This window comes from Pinus tabuliformis, chromosome 3_2 (genome assembly GCF_031772625.1).
Source record: "Pinus tabuliformis cultivar Carrire ecotype Pingquan chromosome 3_2, CPIR1, whole genome shotgun sequence".
NCBI classification, from domain to species: domain Eukaryota; kingdom Viridiplantae; phylum Streptophyta; class Pinopsida; order Pinales; family Pinaceae; genus Pinus; species Pinus tabuliformis.
Genome location: NC_142302.1, coordinates 1287106201 through 1287123822, shown reverse-complemented (window position 1 = coordinate 1287123822; position 17622 = coordinate 1287106201). Strand labels below are relative to the sequence as shown.

The 17622-nt window shown below is 38.2% G+C and overlaps 1 long non-coding RNA gene across 1 annotated transcript in view; it reads left to right on the top strand.

The window, feature by feature from the left end:
• Positions 1-1718: 1718 nt before the first annotated feature.
• Positions 1719-17622, top strand: part of LOC149185445 (uncharacterized) — a 38163-nt gene continuing 22259 nt past the window's right edge. The window contains exon 1 of the long non-coding RNA XR_016257843.1: positions 1719-2488. This is a non-coding gene — a long non-coding RNA (uncharacterized LOC149185445). The remainder of the gene's footprint in view (positions 2489-17622) is intronic.

The following is a 17622-nucleotide window of genomic DNA, read 5'->3' as shown; positions in this document are numbered from 1 at the left end:
CCGAAAATCACAGTTTGTACAAATACAAGATTCACCGCATCCAAACTCAACTTCGAAAAAAAGTATATACAAAGGATGAGGATGAGGATGACACAATCACCCAAAATGCTCATTATGGCAAAAGATACATTAATCCTTTTTAAGGATTTCGGTTCATCATAATTAAATAAAGTGAATTGTTTTTATTAGAATATATGGAATGTAACCTATATTTTTGTTTCTATTCCTATATTACCCGTCATATTAAAAAGAATAAATAAACAAATTCTTCTTAAAATTTTACAATATGATTTAGTTTATATTTATAAATTAAAAAAAATCATCTTGCAAAAGTAAATATTTATTTGTTAGGATTATTTTTAATAATAAAATAAACTTAAAATTAAATTTATTATATATCACCAATACGGTAATTTTAATATTTAAATTAAGTAGAAAAATCTTAACACACTCTAAACCATTGAAGCTTAACCCTTGACGTTCAATGAATGGGAGAAATATTTTGGATTCTTTTTGTTTGTTAGTTAAGTAACAAATCCAGACACGATCTTCATCGCTGTCTCTCTCTTTCTGGAGCTATTAATATGAAACAGACAATTTTACTCGGTGCTTCTCTCTTTATTTTGGAGTTCTTAATAATATGAAACGGAGTCGTTTAATAAGGTGGAGGAATTGGCTCGATGGTTAAAAATTTGGAGTTTTTAATAATATGAAACGGAGTCGTTTAACAAGGCGGAGGAATTGCCCCGATGGTTAAAAGTGGCCGGAAGCCAGTAAAAAATTCAAAAAATCTTGTAAATGGATGTTTGAATCGTCTTTTTTATGGTGAAAATGGATTCAGCACCATCAAAAATGTCTAAAACACCTAAAATTTTAAACAAAAATCCTTGCGAGATTTTCTCTAAATATAACTTGAATTTCCATAACTTTCCAAACTAACTTCTCAACCTCGTTACACCATACAATTTGTTTCGTGTTGGCAACTGCTTTAATGGGCAACTTCCCTTTAAAGCGATACGAAACTGTGCTGACACACACAATTTGTTTCGTGTTGGCAACTGCTTTAATGGGCAACTTCCCTTTAAACTTTCGCTTTAATGGGATAAATATTTTGGCTTTTTTTGTTTATTACTTAACGAACAAATCCAGACACAATCTTTTTTTTTGGTTTATTACTTAACCAACAAATCCAGACACAATCTTCCTCCAATTCCCGGAAGGACAGATTGTTACAGTGATCCTCCAATTCCCGGAAGGACAGATTGTTACAGTGATCGTAACTGGAATGAAAACAAAGAACCATTAGTTTCTGCATTGACTTTATAAATCAATTCAATTTGGTATTTTTTTCGCTGTGATTTTAAAATTGAATAATAATAATAATAATAATAATAATAATAATAATAATAATAATAATAATAATAAAATTTGGAAATATTTTTTAAATATATTTTTGTTTTAATTTATTTATATATTAAATATAAATTTAATAAGTTTAAATTATTAATTTTTCATAATTAAAATGTGTTTTCTCAGAGAATGTATATATAATAAAAAATTAATAAAAAAAACAAAAACAAAATTTAGAAAATAATGTGCGGCCAAAAACTCTAAAATGTATAATAAATATAAAATATTGTGAGTCGGTTGGGTTGGTCGTTGAATCTACTAGATACACGTGTGAGGTGTGTATTTTTCATTTCATGGTCCCATGGCAGGGTCCATTGTTCCTTGAGTTAGGTGACTTTCTCAAGATTCAATGTATCTATATATATTTCCATAACAACGGTATCACAAGAAGTTAGAGTTGAGAGTTTGCGAGCTTTACTTTCATCTCAAATCAGGAGAGCAGAGCCGTGCCGAGTTGAGCTGTGAGTATTTCTGGCTGCTTCTTCGGCTCTGGTGTTTCAAACACTGAAGTTCTGCACATATTCTCTACAATTTTTGAGTTGGGTTTGAGACAGCCTTTTACCGTTCAGAGATGTTTTCTCTTGTAAGAATATCCCCTATTCTGCAGCTTTTAACCAACCTCTTGGAAGTTTTATACTATTCATTGGGGGCGTTGTTTGGCATAAGATCCCATAGATTCGACCAGTTTTTTTGCTAGTCTGGTTAATGGAGGTCACTGTGCTTTTCTATTGCTGCCATTGTGCTGACTTTGGTGAAACAGATGCCATTCTGCATCCATGGCCATATCTGTTGGAATGGTATTTGGGATTCCATATAGTATTTGGGTCAAAGTTCTGAACAGGAACTTCAATTGTCTGTTGGGCTACCCATTGCATCAGATCTGTCGAAGATACAGGAGAAGCTCTCCATGTGTACAGTGAATAAAATCTTAAAGCAGAAAAATATTGGAAAGTGTCATTTTCTTCCATTTATTGGAATGAGGGAATATGTTTTTGGCATCATTAACTTTGCTTTGGATGGGTCTACAATAACAAATTTATTATATGTGGAGAAGGGAGTCTTATGCTCAATGGAGAAGGTGGTCTGAGCAACTTATTACAGAGACGCGATTTCACAAAAATAGGGAAAGTTCTGACCCTAGGAGTTATTGTTATGGATTTAATGCTCAAAATTCTTCCATGACTTCGAAGAGTTTCTCTTTTATATACTTAGATTTTTATCCCTAGGATTATATTTTGTTTTTGTGAGAGGCAGTGTGACTTACAAATGGTGAGATCATCAGCTGCAGTAACTTTTTGAATGGTCATATCTGTAGGGTTTTAGACCGTTTATTATGTTTGTATAGATCGTAGCTTTCTATCAGAAGTTAGAAGGGTAGATTTTGCATTAAAAAAATGGAGAAACTAAAGAAATTATCAATATATTTCAAATGGGAAATGATGATTACAATGAGATTTTTTCAAATTTTGTATTATCTTTTTATTTTAATGAAAAGAAAGTGCTTTTGCCTTTAAAAAATATACTTAGATTGTTTTATTGGTCTACTTAAATGTCCCAAATTGCTCCTCTCTTCTGTCACAGAGGATTTAATGTGATGTTTGTTGTGAATACAACATTAGGCAACGAGGCTATTTCTAATTTGATCCAGTATGTGAGTATTTTATAATATTACTTTGAACAGTCTAATTATAAAACTTTTTTTAATTTTGTCGTGAATAATAACATCATAAATCTAACTAGTTTAAAATGCAAATTTTGAATGTATAAATCATTTTCAAAAATTTATTATCAGATTTTAACAGAAATTAATCAGAATAATTATCAGGAAAAAATAAAAACATATAAAATTTAAACTATATTTATAAACATTCTTAGAATTTATTATTTATAACTAATTATTTTTATGATCATTATAAATTTATAATAAAATAAATTTAATTATTTAAATAAAGTGAAATAGCCAAATTAAGCAAAACCAACCATTTGACTTTATTATTGGTCATTAAATCTTAAAAAAAACTCAAAATCCACATATTTTTGAGAATTTTTGCACCACTGCATATTTAGTCACTAAAAAATGTGGCTTGCTATGTCAAATGAAAAATGTTATGAAATTTATCATCTAAACAAATACCAAATTACAAAATAATAAACTAGGGTTATTTCAAAAAATAATTATTATCAATATTGTTATTTTATAATAATAATAATAATTATAAAAATATTTCATATACAAAAAAGAGTTTTATAAAAAGTTAAAATCAAATTTAAATATTAAAATTATAGGTTATCTCATAAAAATAAATATTTATAAATTAAATATATAGAATTAAGTTAATCATATATATTATTACACAAATGTAATTTTATTTTCTTTTTATTTTTTATTTTTTTTATTTTTTATAATAAAGTCCGTTACTAGATTTCTATTCCAAAAAAAGAAAAAGAGGGAGGCATGCTCCCATTTCATCAAGGTAAAATGGAGAGAGAAAAAGAGGGAGGCATGCTCCCATTTCATCAAGGTAAAATGGAGAGAGGGAAGAAAAACAGAGAGTAAACATTCCCTATCTTCCAAGTCCTTCCCCTTTTGATTATGAGGTTACTAATTGCACTATCCTTATTAATACATACAAACTGATTCAACAATGATTTACACTTACCTAACATAAAAAACTATTAGCGGAAAAACTTCGCAGAAAAGAGAGGAATGGAGATATAACAACTATTTTTTATTGACTGAAGGTCCCTGATGGTACTGAGGCCAGTTCTTGCTGCTTTGAATGTTTGAATTTTATCCCGTCTAATTAATAAGTAATCTCTTCAAATAGTTGATCGTATCCTCCATATGCTTACACTTTTGTTTTAGAGCTGACATTTCTTTCCTCTGCTCTTCCAGCTATCTCTTTAGAAAGGAATTCTCATATTTTTCTTCAAATTTGTAGTCTTTGACTATTTCTCTAACATGTTTGATCATGTATTTATTACCTCTACAAATTGCGCAGTTCTCGCACTTTGGAGCATTTGCAAGAGGGTTCCATTCCATTTCTCCTAAATGATGTAAGTGACCATTCTAGTAGGGAAGAGAAGGGGAATTAAGAGACAAAGAGTAGAAAGAAAAACTTCCACTAGACAAGCTCGCTAAGACCAACATCTGCCAGGAAGAGGAAAGCAGAGCATCAAATGAAGATGCCACCAGAGTTGCGCGAAGGTTAATGAATATGGAATTAAGCCTCTAGAGTTGCGTGAAGGCTAGAGCCACCAGAGATGCACGGAGGCAAATGGTTTTGAAATTCAGCCACTAAAGTTGCGTGAAGGGGAGAAGCAAGGCTATGACAGAGTAGATAAGCTCATTCCCCAAAGGGCTGCAACGATAGTTACAAGAAATTTGATTATGACTTCTTAAACAGTGAGGAAAGAAAGGGAGGGTGAAGATGACAAAGCCCATGGGCAAGAAGACAACATAGGTAATTAGCAGCGAAGAGATAAAATCAATAGAGTGGTGGGAGAGTATATAGAGCTGCGCAACAGGCCACTTCAAGAAAGAGAACTTTAGCATTTCACTGTAAGCTTGAGTGGATGCTATTCACTTGATGGTTGTAGTCTGGATGTACTGTTTGTTCTTGGAGATTTCCTTGACGTTCATGATCTTCTGTATTCTAGCCTTTCAAGCTGAAGTGATTGCTGCCCACCTTGATGTCCAAGTCTTGAGTGCTATTCTCTGCACATGGAGGAATGAGGTCCAATGGAATCGTTTCTAAGCAATCTCATTATCATTCTAGATTCTCCCATAGCATGGTTGACAACAAGATTAGCCTGCATATCGGTAGTACAATTATTTTCTCTAAGGATATGATTGAAGGTGACTTCACCAAGAAACTGCAAATTTTTTCCCACCCTTTTTTTAATTTGACTCAGGGCCTTGTTCTCGAGGCTTCTACTTTCCACCATCAATTGGATTATTATTGCAGAGTCCCCCATTATAACCAGATTCTTCATACTTCACTGCCTTAAGATTTCTGTTCCCAAGAGGAGGCCATATGCTTTTGCCCTGTTGTTTGTTAGTTCTCCTAATCCCCATTCATATGTGATGGGATTTTTGCCTCCTGGATCAAAAAGTATACCTCTTGCTCCAGCTTTGCTTGGATTGGACTTGGAAGCTCCATCAAACAGTAAGCAGGGCCTATTTAAGTTTTTTAACCATGTTTTGAATTCCTCTTTTTTAATTCTGATTTTCCAGTTCTGAATGTTGTTAGAAGATTTGCTTATGTTTAGTTTTTGTTGCTTGCTCATCACAAATTCGACCTAGACTCTTTCCTCTTGCTGCATGTGTTTGATATCTATTGCTTTAGCTCCTTTGGAGTTGATGAGTTCAGATGACATGCTCAAAGTTTTAGCTAGAACTGTTTTGGTGTTTGGAGTGTGATCTTTAAAGATCCTCTGATTTATTGCTAACTAGATTTGCCAACACATAAATGAGGGAAAACTCAGCCCATATCTTTTAACTTTTTCTTTATTTTTGAAAGTATATGGATACTTTTTTCCCTAGGTTGATAAAAGCTCATGTAAAGGCTGCGATTGCATAATACTAACCTCCAAGGGACGAACTAGCCCTTGCCATCAGACACGAGAAAAGGACACCCCACAAAGAGATGCTAGATATTTTCTTCACTCCCCTGGCACATTGCACAGTGTGATGGGCCTTCATAACCTTTCTTTTTAATATTATCGGTGGTCATAATTTTTCCTTTAAGAAGTGTCCACATGAACACTTTGATTTTTGGCAGGGTTTCAATTTTCCAAGCCACCCTCTAGTATTCCCAGTGTTGTCTAATTAATAAGTAATCTCTTCAAATAGTTGGTCGTATCCTCCATATGCTTACACTTTTGTTCTAGAGCTGACATTTATTTCCTATGTTCTTCCAGTTGTCTCTTTAGAAAGGAATTCTCATATTTTTCTTCAAATTTGTAGTCTTTGACTATTTCTCTGACATGTTTGATCATGTATATATTAGCTCTACAAATTGCGCAGTTCTCGCACTTTGGAGCATTTGCAAGAGGGTTCCATTCCATTTTTCTTGAATGACGTAAGCGACCATTCTAGTAGGGAAGAGAAGGGGAATTAAGAGACAAAGAGTAGAAACAAAAACTTCCACTAGACAAGCCCGTTAAGACCAACATCTGCCAGGAAGAGGAAAGCAGAGCACCAAATGAAGATGCCACTAGAGCTACGCGAAGGTTAATGAATCTAGAATTAAGCCTCCAGAGTTGCACGAAGGCTAGAGCCACCAGAGATGCACGAAAGCAAAAGTTTCTGAAATTTAGCCACTAGAGTTGCGCGAAGGGGAGAAGCGAGGCTATGACAGAGTAGAAAAGCTCATTCTCCAAAGGGGTGCAACGATAGTTACAGGAAATTTGATTATGACTTCTTAGACAGTGAGGAAAGAAAGGGAGGGCGAAGATGACAAAGCCCGTGGACAGGAAGACAACATAGGTAATTAGCAGCGAAGAGATAAAATCAATTGAGCGGTGGGAGAGTATATAGAGCTGCACAACAGGCCACTTCAAGAAAGAGAAATTTAGAATTTCACGGTAAGCTTGAGTAGATGCTATTCACTTGATGGTTGTAGTCTAGATGTACTATCTATTCTTGGAGATTTCCTTGACGTTCCTGATCTTCTGTATTCTAGCCTTTCAAGCTGAAGTGATTGTTTCCCACCTTGATGTCCAAGTCTTGAGTGCTATTCTTTGCACATGGAGGCATGAGGTCCAATGGAATTGGTTTCTAAGCAATCTCATTATCATTCTAGATTCTCCCATAGGACGGTCGACAGCAAGATTAGCTTGCATATCGGCAGTACAATTATTTTCTCTAAGGATATTATTGAAGGTGACTTCACCAAGAAACTGCAAATTTTTTCCCACCCTTTTTTTTATTTGACTCAGAGCCTTATTCTCGAGGCTTCTACTTTCCACCATCGATTGCATTATTATTACAGAGTCCCCCATTATAACTAGATTCTTCATACTTTACTGCCTTAAGATTTCCGTTCCCAAGAGGAGTCCATATGCTTCTGCCCTGTTGTTTGTTAGTTCTCCTAATCCACATTCATATGTGATGGGATTTTTCCCTCCTGGGTTGAAAAATATACCTCCTGCTCTAGCCTTGCCCGGATTGGACTTAGAAGCTCCATCAAATAGTGAGCAGGGCCTATTTAAGTTTTCTAACCATGTTTTGAATTCCTCTTTTTTAATTCTAATTTTCCAGTTCTGAATGTTGTTAGAAGATTTGTTGATGTTTATTTTTTGTTGCTTTCTCATCACAAATTCGACCCAGACTCTTTCCTCTTGCTACATGTGTTTGACATCTATTTCTTTAACTCTTTGGAGTTGATGAGTTCAGATGACATGCTCAAAGTTTTAGCTAGAACTGTTTTGGTGTTTGGAGTGTGATCTTTAAAGATCCTCTGATTTCTTGTCAACCAGATTTGCCAACACATAAATGAGGGAAAACTCAGCCAATATCTTTTAATTGTTTCTTTTTTTTTGAAAGTATATGGATAATTTTTTCCCCAGGTTGATAAAAGCTCATGTAAAGGCTGCGATTGCATAATACTAACCTCCAAGGGACTAACTAGCCCTTGCCATCAGACACGAGAAAAGGGCACCCCACAAAGAGATGCTAGATATTTTCTTCACTCCCCTGGCACATTGCACAGTGTGATGGGCCTTCATAACCTTTCTTTTTAAGATTATCGGCGGTCATAATTTTTCCTTTAAGAAGTGTCCACATGAACACTTTGATTTTTGGTAGGGTTTCAATTTTCCAAGCCACCCTCTAGTATTCCCAGTGTCGATTTCCATGCTAATGTAACGTGGAATATCTAGATTTGATTGAGAAATCCCATCCATCAGGGTCCCATCGAAGAGTATCTTTTGTGTCCAGACTCAGAGGAGCAGCCCCCTTAAGATGAGAGATTAGAGACTTCCAGTGAGGGACAAGGCCTAGAGGGAGGCTGAGAATCCTCCAATCCCCCCATTCTCCACCTCTCCAAAGAGAGATGTCATCCAGAGTAATGATTCCTTTTGTTTTCATCCACCTTCTCAGATCTTGAAGATTTTCTTGACAGGCTATAGGCTGATTTCCCATTATTCTGTCCTTCCAGATTTTGATGAGTTTACCATTCCCAGGGATCATGGAAGAGTTTTCTTTGATGAGGGATACTGTTTTTTTAATTAGATTCCAGACCTGGGTGCAGGGCCTCGTTGGGTAACCTTTTCCCAATAAGTGAATTCTATTGTGGTTCATGTATTTTGCTTCTAGGATTTGCTTCCATCAGCGTCTCTCTCTAGTTATAAATTTCCATGTTATTTTTTCTCCAAGTGTCAAGTTTAGCATCCCAGGAAGTCTTATTGTGAACCCACATTTCTCCTAAGGCAGAGTAACTTAATCCCATTTCACTAGGTTGTGCTTCTTTGTCTCAACTTTACCTCCTTGACATAGGAACCCCCTAATTACTAGCTCAATTTGTTTATGTATACTTGTCGAAGCTAGCATTGTTGCATACTGATAAAGTGGAAGATTTGTGAGTAATGCCTTAATTAATACCACCCTTCCAGCCATGTTGAGCCACTTCATACCCCAATTCTGCACTTTTTGTTTCATTTTCTCAATGTACTTGTTCCATATCTCCATCTTCAAATTTTATTTTGCAATAGGGATGCCAAGATAGTGAAAATGGCTCCAATTTTTTTGAAAAGGAATTAATTCGTATTTAAATAGGAACGAAACAAATTACAGAGATAACCACAAATACAAAGATGAAACGGAAATAATACTTCATTTCATTACTGTAAAATATTGAAATATGATTACAAACAGAAATGGAAATAAACCAGCTAGGGCGATGGTAGCTTATCTTTGAGAAGAGATGTGGTGGTTACATGCCTCTGAATTGTCTTATAATGAGGTTCGAAGGCCTATTTTATTGTGGAGAAACAATGGAAAACCCTAAACATCCGAAAACCTAACCCTAGAAGATGAAATGCCAAACTGTGGGCCTTGTTTGGGTAAATTGGTACATCAACTTCCTGGGGTCATAACTTTGGCATATGATCTTCGTTTGATGTGGACAATATCTCATTAGAAATATCTATCCAAGAACTACAACTTTAGGAAGAGCAACATCCATGGACCATGGACCTATGTTGCTCATAGTTTTCCCAAAAAACGTCGTTTATGGCCTCAAAATGACTCTGGAAGTTCAGGACCCGAAAAACTGCTAAAAATAGTAAATTGTGCTACAATTAAGGAAACTGAAAAGATGAAAGAAACAATGGTGGGGGTCCAAGTGGACTTGGCGGGTGGCCACCCATATCCACCTAGATCATTCCTCCCCCTAGGAAGCAATGGTCCCCATTGCGTTGTGTTCCTCTATGAGATGAGGAAACTTCTACTGAACTTGGTCCCTGGTGAGCCACTTGCCCTGGTGAAGGAGTTGGCCTGCTTTGACAATTCGATACAGTTGGATATTCTGCTGGCGAGTGTGCTTGATCTATGTGTCCATGATCTCATTAGTTGCAGCTTGTTCCATGCAATCTGGATTTAACTCTGTGCGTGTGAGCTGTTCTACAATGTTGTATGTGTCTAGCAATGGTGGAAAGTATGGCCGAAGGTGGTCCACATTGAACACTGGGTGCAAGCCAAGGAATGGGGGAATGCTGAGCTCAAATGCATTATCTCCCACAACCTTGGTAATGGTGTAAGGACCATATCAGAGTGGTTTGAGTTTCCAATAGGCTACGGTAAGGCGTTCCTTTTGCAAATGCAACCAAACTTTGTCGCCCACCTAAAACTTGTGTGGCACCTGATGTTGATCATGTTGCTGCTTGTACTTGGCATTTGATTTCTCCAGAATGTCGTGGACGTACTGGCGAATATGTTGGATGTGATCAATGAAGTTGTTTGCCTTATCTATTTCGGACTGGACATGAGCCAAATCTGTGTGAGTAGCTACAAATGGCATGGCCACATCAATAGGACAGAGTGGCTGGGATCCTAAGCCCACTTGAAAAGGGTTGTGGCCAGTCGAGCTGTGGAGAGCCTGGTTGTAGCTGTGTTGAACATAGGGGAGGCTCTCATCCCATGTGCGTGGATGCTTTGAGTTGTACATGCGTAGAATGTGTACGATCATCATGTTCACAACCTCTGTCTGGCCATCAATTTGGGGATGGAAGGCTGTGGACTTAGTGATTTTGGTGTCGACCATCGACTAGAGGCTGGACCAAAATGTACTGAGGAACCTGTTGTCCCGATCTGAGATGATAGACTGTGGAATCCCAAAGTGTACCCACACTCATTCAAAGAAGAGTTTAGCAGTGGCTTCCATTGTGATAGTCTTCTTGCAGGCCGCCATAATGGCCATCTTCAAGAACCTATCAACAACCACAAAAACATAGTCATTTCCATGCTTAGTAGAAGGAAAGCCCGACATGTTATCCATGGAGATGGATTCCCAAGGCCGATTAGGGGTAGACAACAAGGTATAAAAGCCTTGCTTCTTGATGGTCGGTTTGGTAATGGTGTAGGTAGTGCATGATCTGATGTGCTTTCCGACATCCTGTCGAAGATTCAGCCATTAGAAATAATTCTGCAGTACTGCCACTATTTTCTCGACCCCGAAATGCCCAGCAGCCTGACTGTAGTGTGCTTCCCAAATCATCTTGGCACGCTCGCTTGAAGGAACATAAAGGTGGCCCAGGTGGCATAACAGGGCATCCTGGAGGTGAAAATATGGAACATGCTGACCCTCCAAGAGTGTCTAGTATGTGTGGCCAAATTCTAGGTCGCTTTTGTAGATAAGTGGCCAATCAGAAGTCTCATGCCCATAAGAGTTGAGCACAGTGGTTAACACAATGATCGGTGGTCAACTGAGGCAATCTACAACATTATTGGTGTTGCCCTTCTTATACTTGATATTTAAATGGAACTGTTGCAGGTATGTGGACCACTTCTGATGGCGATCATTCTGCAATTTCCCTTGGATCTGTATGAACTGCAGGGGTTGGTGGTCTGTGTGGATGACCGTTTCCTTCCCCAAAATGTAATGCTTCCATTGTTGGCAGGCCTGCACAATGGAATACATCTCTTTGTCATAAGTGGGATACTTCCGGACTATGTCTGAAAGTGTCTCACTTTGATATGCCACTGGATGCCCGTGTTGAGTAAGGACTACCCCAATAGCATAGTCAAAGACATCTATCTCAACCTCAAATGGTTGTTGCAAGTGCGGTAATGCGAGAACTGGTGCCGAGTAGAGGCGGTCTTTCAACTCTGTGAATGCCTTTTGTTGAGACTCAGGCCAAAAAAAATTTGCTTTCGCTCCTCCCTTGGTGACTTGACTCAAGGGCCAAGTGATATGAGAAAATCCCAACATGAACCTACGGTATAAGTTGGCAAGACCTAGAAAGTTGTGGAGCTTTGTCAGAGTGGTTGCAGATGTCCAATCCCGAATGACTTGGAACTTGGCTAGATCCACATGCACCCCCTGTTCATCAATAATGTATCCTAGATACTAAACCTGGGTAATGTCAAAAGTGAATTTCTCTAAATTGGCACATAACTTGTGTTGCCGCAGTGTTTGGAGAACCTGTCGGATGTGGTGGAGGTGCTCTTCCCAACTCTAGCTGAAGATCAGGATGTCATCCAAGTATACCACTACAAATGAGTTGGTGAATGGCTGAAAGATGTCATCCATTAGCCTCATGAAGGTTGCAGGATAATCTGTCAATCTGAAAGGCATAACCAACCATTTGAAAAGGCCCTCCTTGGCTTTGAAGGCAGTCTTCCACATATCAAAGGGTTCGATTAGTACTTGGTGATATCCTGACTTCAAATCAATCTTGCTAAAATATTTTTCCCCTTTCAGTTGGTCTAGGAGGTCATCAATCCGTGGGATCGGGTACCTATTACGGACAGTGATCTTGTTTAGTGCCCAATAGTCAATACAGAGTCTCCAAGTCCCATCCCTTCTGTACGTACCAACTCGATTGGGCTCCCACAAGGCGATGAACTCAAACGGATGTGACCTTTCTATAACAACTCCTGAATCTGCCACTTGATTTCATCGTTCTCTAGAATGGAGCACCGATAGATTGGTCCATTCAGGAGCGACGCACCTGGGGTTAGATTGATGGAGTGCTTGACCTAACAGTGCAGAGAAACCCCTGTGGGGGAGGTGAAGATGTCTTCGTACTCCTCCATGACCTTGTCCATCTGTAGTTGTCGTGCATAGGGGCCCTATTTAGAGGTCATGGCCACCGTCTTCTTCTTTCCTTGAGGGCATATCATCAGGAAAAAAAATTTCCCGGTTTTGGAAATGAGCTTACTGCATTGTTTTGTAGTAACCAAAGAGATGGCGGTAGGCGGTGCTACCTCCGGTATCCTGTACAACTTATTTCCCAAAGTAACAATAACAACTTGGGGCCTTGATTCATACACTACATGTCGCTTCCACAAGTATGGTTGTCCTAATAATACATCACAAACATCAAGGGGAGCAACATTACACAATACCTCATCTGTGAAAGGCTTGATGTTGTATGGAAGGCGAAACTGCTGGCTTACGTGAAGATCCCGTCCTTGGTGAAGCCACCCGATGGTGTACGGTTGTGGATGTGCTGTGGTTCACGACTTCTGCGGAAATGAGGTTCTTTTGGCTCCCACTGTTGATAATGAACTATAGCGGGGAGTCCTTTACCCACATCTAGGAGTAGAAGAGATGCTCCTCCTCCTCTGGATCTTTGGGTTCCTCCTTCTATATATTCATGGTGGCAATCATGGCGTTGGGCTCTGCATCAATAATCTGCTTCCCTTTGTCATTCCCCTTGTCGAGTTCTAACATAGAGTCAGAACATGCATATGATTCTGAAACCCTTAGCTTGGCCACCAGTGACTGTTTGGCCCGACACTCACTTGTGTTGTGAGTGGAGCTCTTATGGAACTCACACCACTTTCCTGTGTCCTTTTTCGGCTTCGCGACACTGTTCTTTGCTTGCAGCTTTAGCGGGTTGTCTTGGGCCACCCCGCCTTAGCTTTGTCATTTGTTTTGCGGTTTGGGGGCACCTTTCCCTTGCTTTGGATTCACAGATCCAAAAACTCGCTTCTTCTATTTAAACTTTTGCTCGACCTTGACGGCATATCGGTATGTCATGCCGAGTGAGGAGATGTTCAGGAATTATATTTCTTCTTGGATGTACTTGTGCAAGCAGCCACTGTATTTGAGTACCAAATGCTACTCCAAATCCTTGATACCCAAATTTGTGCAAAGGGTATGGAATATATTGGTAAACTCCAGCATGTCTTGGTCCCTTCCCTGTTGTAGCGTGGTCCACTTTATGTATTGACCCTCATAGCTTCCGATAGGGTAGTACTGCTCTGTGATGATAGTCCGGAATGAATTCCAAGTGGGTACGGCTGAAAATAGTGAGCTTGTACTTCCATCGTTCTGCTCGCAGTAGGTTTCCCACCAGTCCTTGATGTGGGGGGCTGCTTTGAGAAGGGCGAAAATAATCTTTTCCCGACTCGAACAATCATGAACAGAAAAATACCCTTCTAGCAGATTTAACCATTTATCTATGGCATCTGCGTCTATTTGACCCTCAAAGATGGGGATTTCAAAATTAACTTGTACCTTAAAGGTGTGGCGTTTCTAGAGTAGCTCTTGGAAGTCGATGCATCGCCTCTGGGTAGCCGCTGAAGGATCTAGGCAAAGCTATCCATCATCACGTTCCTTTGCTACTCGAGGCTTCTTCGAGCAATATTTTGATAGGATCTCCTGGCCCCTCATATTTCTTTTCATCTGCCATGGGAGGTCATCGGGATTTTCGAGGCTGGTCTTGCAAAGGTTCGACCAATTCAAGCCCTAACTCCTTATATCCCGACCTCATTGGGGACATGCAAAGAAAAGCAGAGAAAAAATAGATCACTTTGATACCATTGATCCATATTCAAATAGGAATGAAACAAATTACAGTGATAACAAAAAATACAGAGATGCAACGGAAATAATACTTCATTTCATTACTGTAAAATACTAAAATATGCTTACAAACAGAAATGGAAATAAATAAGCTAGGGTGATGGTATCTTATCTCTGAGAAGAGATGTGGCAGCTACATGCCTCCAAGCTATCTTACAATGAGGATGAAGGACTACTTTATTGTTGAGAAACAATGGAAAACCCTAAACATCCAAAAACCTAACCCTAGAAGATGAAACGCCAAACTGTGGGCCCCATTTGGGTAAATTGGTATATCAACTTCCCGAGGTCGCAACTTTGGCATACGATCTCCGTTTGACGTGCACAATATCTCATGGACCAATGTTGCTCCTAGTTTTCCAAAAAAACGTCGTTTAGGGCCTCAAAACGGCTCTGGGAGTTCAGGACCCGAAAAACTGCTAAAAATAGTAAACTATGCTACAATTGAGGAAACTGAAAAGATGAAAGAAACAATGGTGGGGGTCGAAGTGGGCTTGGCAGGTGGCCACTAATATCCACCTGGATAAGGAATTTCCAGTATTTCTGAGATTTTTTGCAGAGTGCGAGGAGTGTTCCAACCAAAAATTGTACAATTCTGATTTTTCAGTAGTCCTCCAGAGGCTTCCATAAAACTATTAATTACCTTTTTTATTCTTCTTTCCATTATGAAAGAGGCCCCTAATGACCAAGGTGTCATCTGCGAATAGAGAGAGGTTTATGCTTTTTACTTCTAGAGAGATTGAAAATCATATGATAGTCCTATCTTGTTTGCATTTCTCAAGCTTCATACTCAGAGAGTTTGCCATTATGATATATAAAAAAGGAGAGAGAGGGTAGCCTTGGCGAAGCCCCCTTGAACTCTGAAAATATTCACTTGGTCTTCCATTGACCAATGGTGCAATCCAAGGTCCCACAATACAAGCTTTTATTATATCTATTGTCTTTTTTGAGAAACCAAATCTCTATAGGACACCCACAAGAAAACACATGTTAACCATATCAAAATCTTTTTCCATGTCAAGCTTGACAATCATTCCTTTTTCCTTTTTCAGAAGGCTAGAGTGCAAAGCTTCCTCTATTATTAGAATGTTGCCAAGGAGTTGTCTTTTTGGGAAGAATCCTCCTTGGTTTCTAATATTATTTTTGGAAGCACTACTTTTATTCTGTTTGCCAGACTTTTTGTTATAATTTTGTAGGAGGAATTACACAGAGAAATGGGCATGAATCTACTAAATGAGTTAGCATTCGACTCTTTTGGGACAAGGGCAAGGAAGGAAGAGCTTGTGAATCCTCCTATCTTGAATTTCCCAAAAACAATTTTGATCATTCTTATCAAATCTTTTTTGATAATGCTCCAGTTGTTTTCAAAGAAAGAAATAGGAAACCCATTCGGGACTGGAGCCTTATCCGGATGAAAATCCAAACAATAGCAACAACTTCCTTTTCTTCAACTTCTCTTGTGAATTCATTGTTTTCCACTTCACTGATTTTAATTGGGATATGTTGTAGATATTCTTCATACTCATTATTTGATGTTGGGGATGATAACAGTTTTTTGTAATATCTATAAGACTCCTTCTTTATTTCCTCCTGTCCTCTAAATTATTTTCCTTCTTTATCTTTGATGTTTTCTATTGATTTTGATTTCTCCTTATTCTGGCAATATTATGGAAGAACACAATATTCTTGTCTCCTGCTTTGAGCCATAGATTTTGGGATTTTAGTTGCCACTCTTCTTCTTCCTTTCTGTTTTGCCTATACAAATCACAATACACTTGTTTTCTTGCCATAAGCTCTCCCACATTTCCTCTTGCTTCTCTTTTTCCACTTAAATTCTATCTATTTTTTTATTATTATTTCTATCTTTCTTTTTTGTGTTTCTAGTTGATTGCTCCTTTCCTAATGTTTCAGCTCTCTCCTCGGGGCTTTTAATTTAGATTCCCAAACATAGCTAGGAGAGCTAGTAACTTGAATTGTCCATACTTTTGCACTAATATTTTAACTTCTTCATTGTCATTCCAAGTGGAACTGAATCTGAAAGGGACAAGGCTAAAGTTCTCTAACTTCCCAAGTGAAAGCATGACTGGTTTGTGATCCGATGCTATATTATGAATGATTTTGGATTTTATCTCGCTGAATGAGATGGAGATTTTGTCTTGAATTATAAATCTGTCCAACCTTTCCTTTATGTTAATTCTACAAATTCTTTTGTTGCTCCTGTTATCACTCAGGTTGTCCTTAAGCTTCGGAAAAGGATACGGCCGAGGTAACCACAGACCAACTTTGGACTGTAGGTTCTAGCCAACCTGCAATCAGAGAGGGCTCTCTCTTTTAGATTTAACTTTGTTGAAAAGGATTTTAGGCTAGGTTTTGAGTTCAGAGGGTTTTGTTTTGTTTTTGGTGGGAAAATTGATGTTTTCAGACAGAGAGGCAAGGCATAGTCTGGAAGTTTCAAACCATTGGGCGTGGAGTCGAGGAGGAGAACTGCTGGTGCATTTCTTCGATCACAAGAGAGGGAAAATGGAGCAAGATAGCTGCGCATGAAACAGTATTTCAGGTTTAAATGATGGAAAGAATGCTAAGTAATGAGAGGCAGTTAAGAATCTCTCAATCAGCTTAACAGATGGGGGTAACAGAGCTCTACCTAGGGGCAGTAAAGAATCCCTAGATAATTGGAAAACACAGGTAAATCGGGGTAAATATGAGCCCGGGGGACTTCACATTCATAACCAATTCATTCAGAGGAAAACATAAAGAAACAACAGAAATTGAGCATAGAGTGTACTTAAACAAATTCTAAGCTATTCTTTCTTTCTCCTATTTAGATAGTGATAAACAATAAACAGAGGTAAGATGCACTTATTGCTTCAGATTGCAGCACAAGAATTCCATCTTCATATCTCCAAAAACATTCATTTACAACAGACAGTTTGCTCTCCAAGCTTTCAGTAATCTTTGATTATAGAAAAAACCCAGGTATACAATGCGAGTCTCTAGTGAAAATTCTCAATTTTCCAACCCTTGTAACAATGTAGAGGGCAGTATATATAGGGAAAAACTCTCTACAACTGCTTTTATTACAACTTGACCTAAACAGGTCTGAAAGAAAGATGATTACTTAACCTAATCCTATCCAGAAATAAATGCAAAAAAATATCTCGGGCTGCGCTCAGGG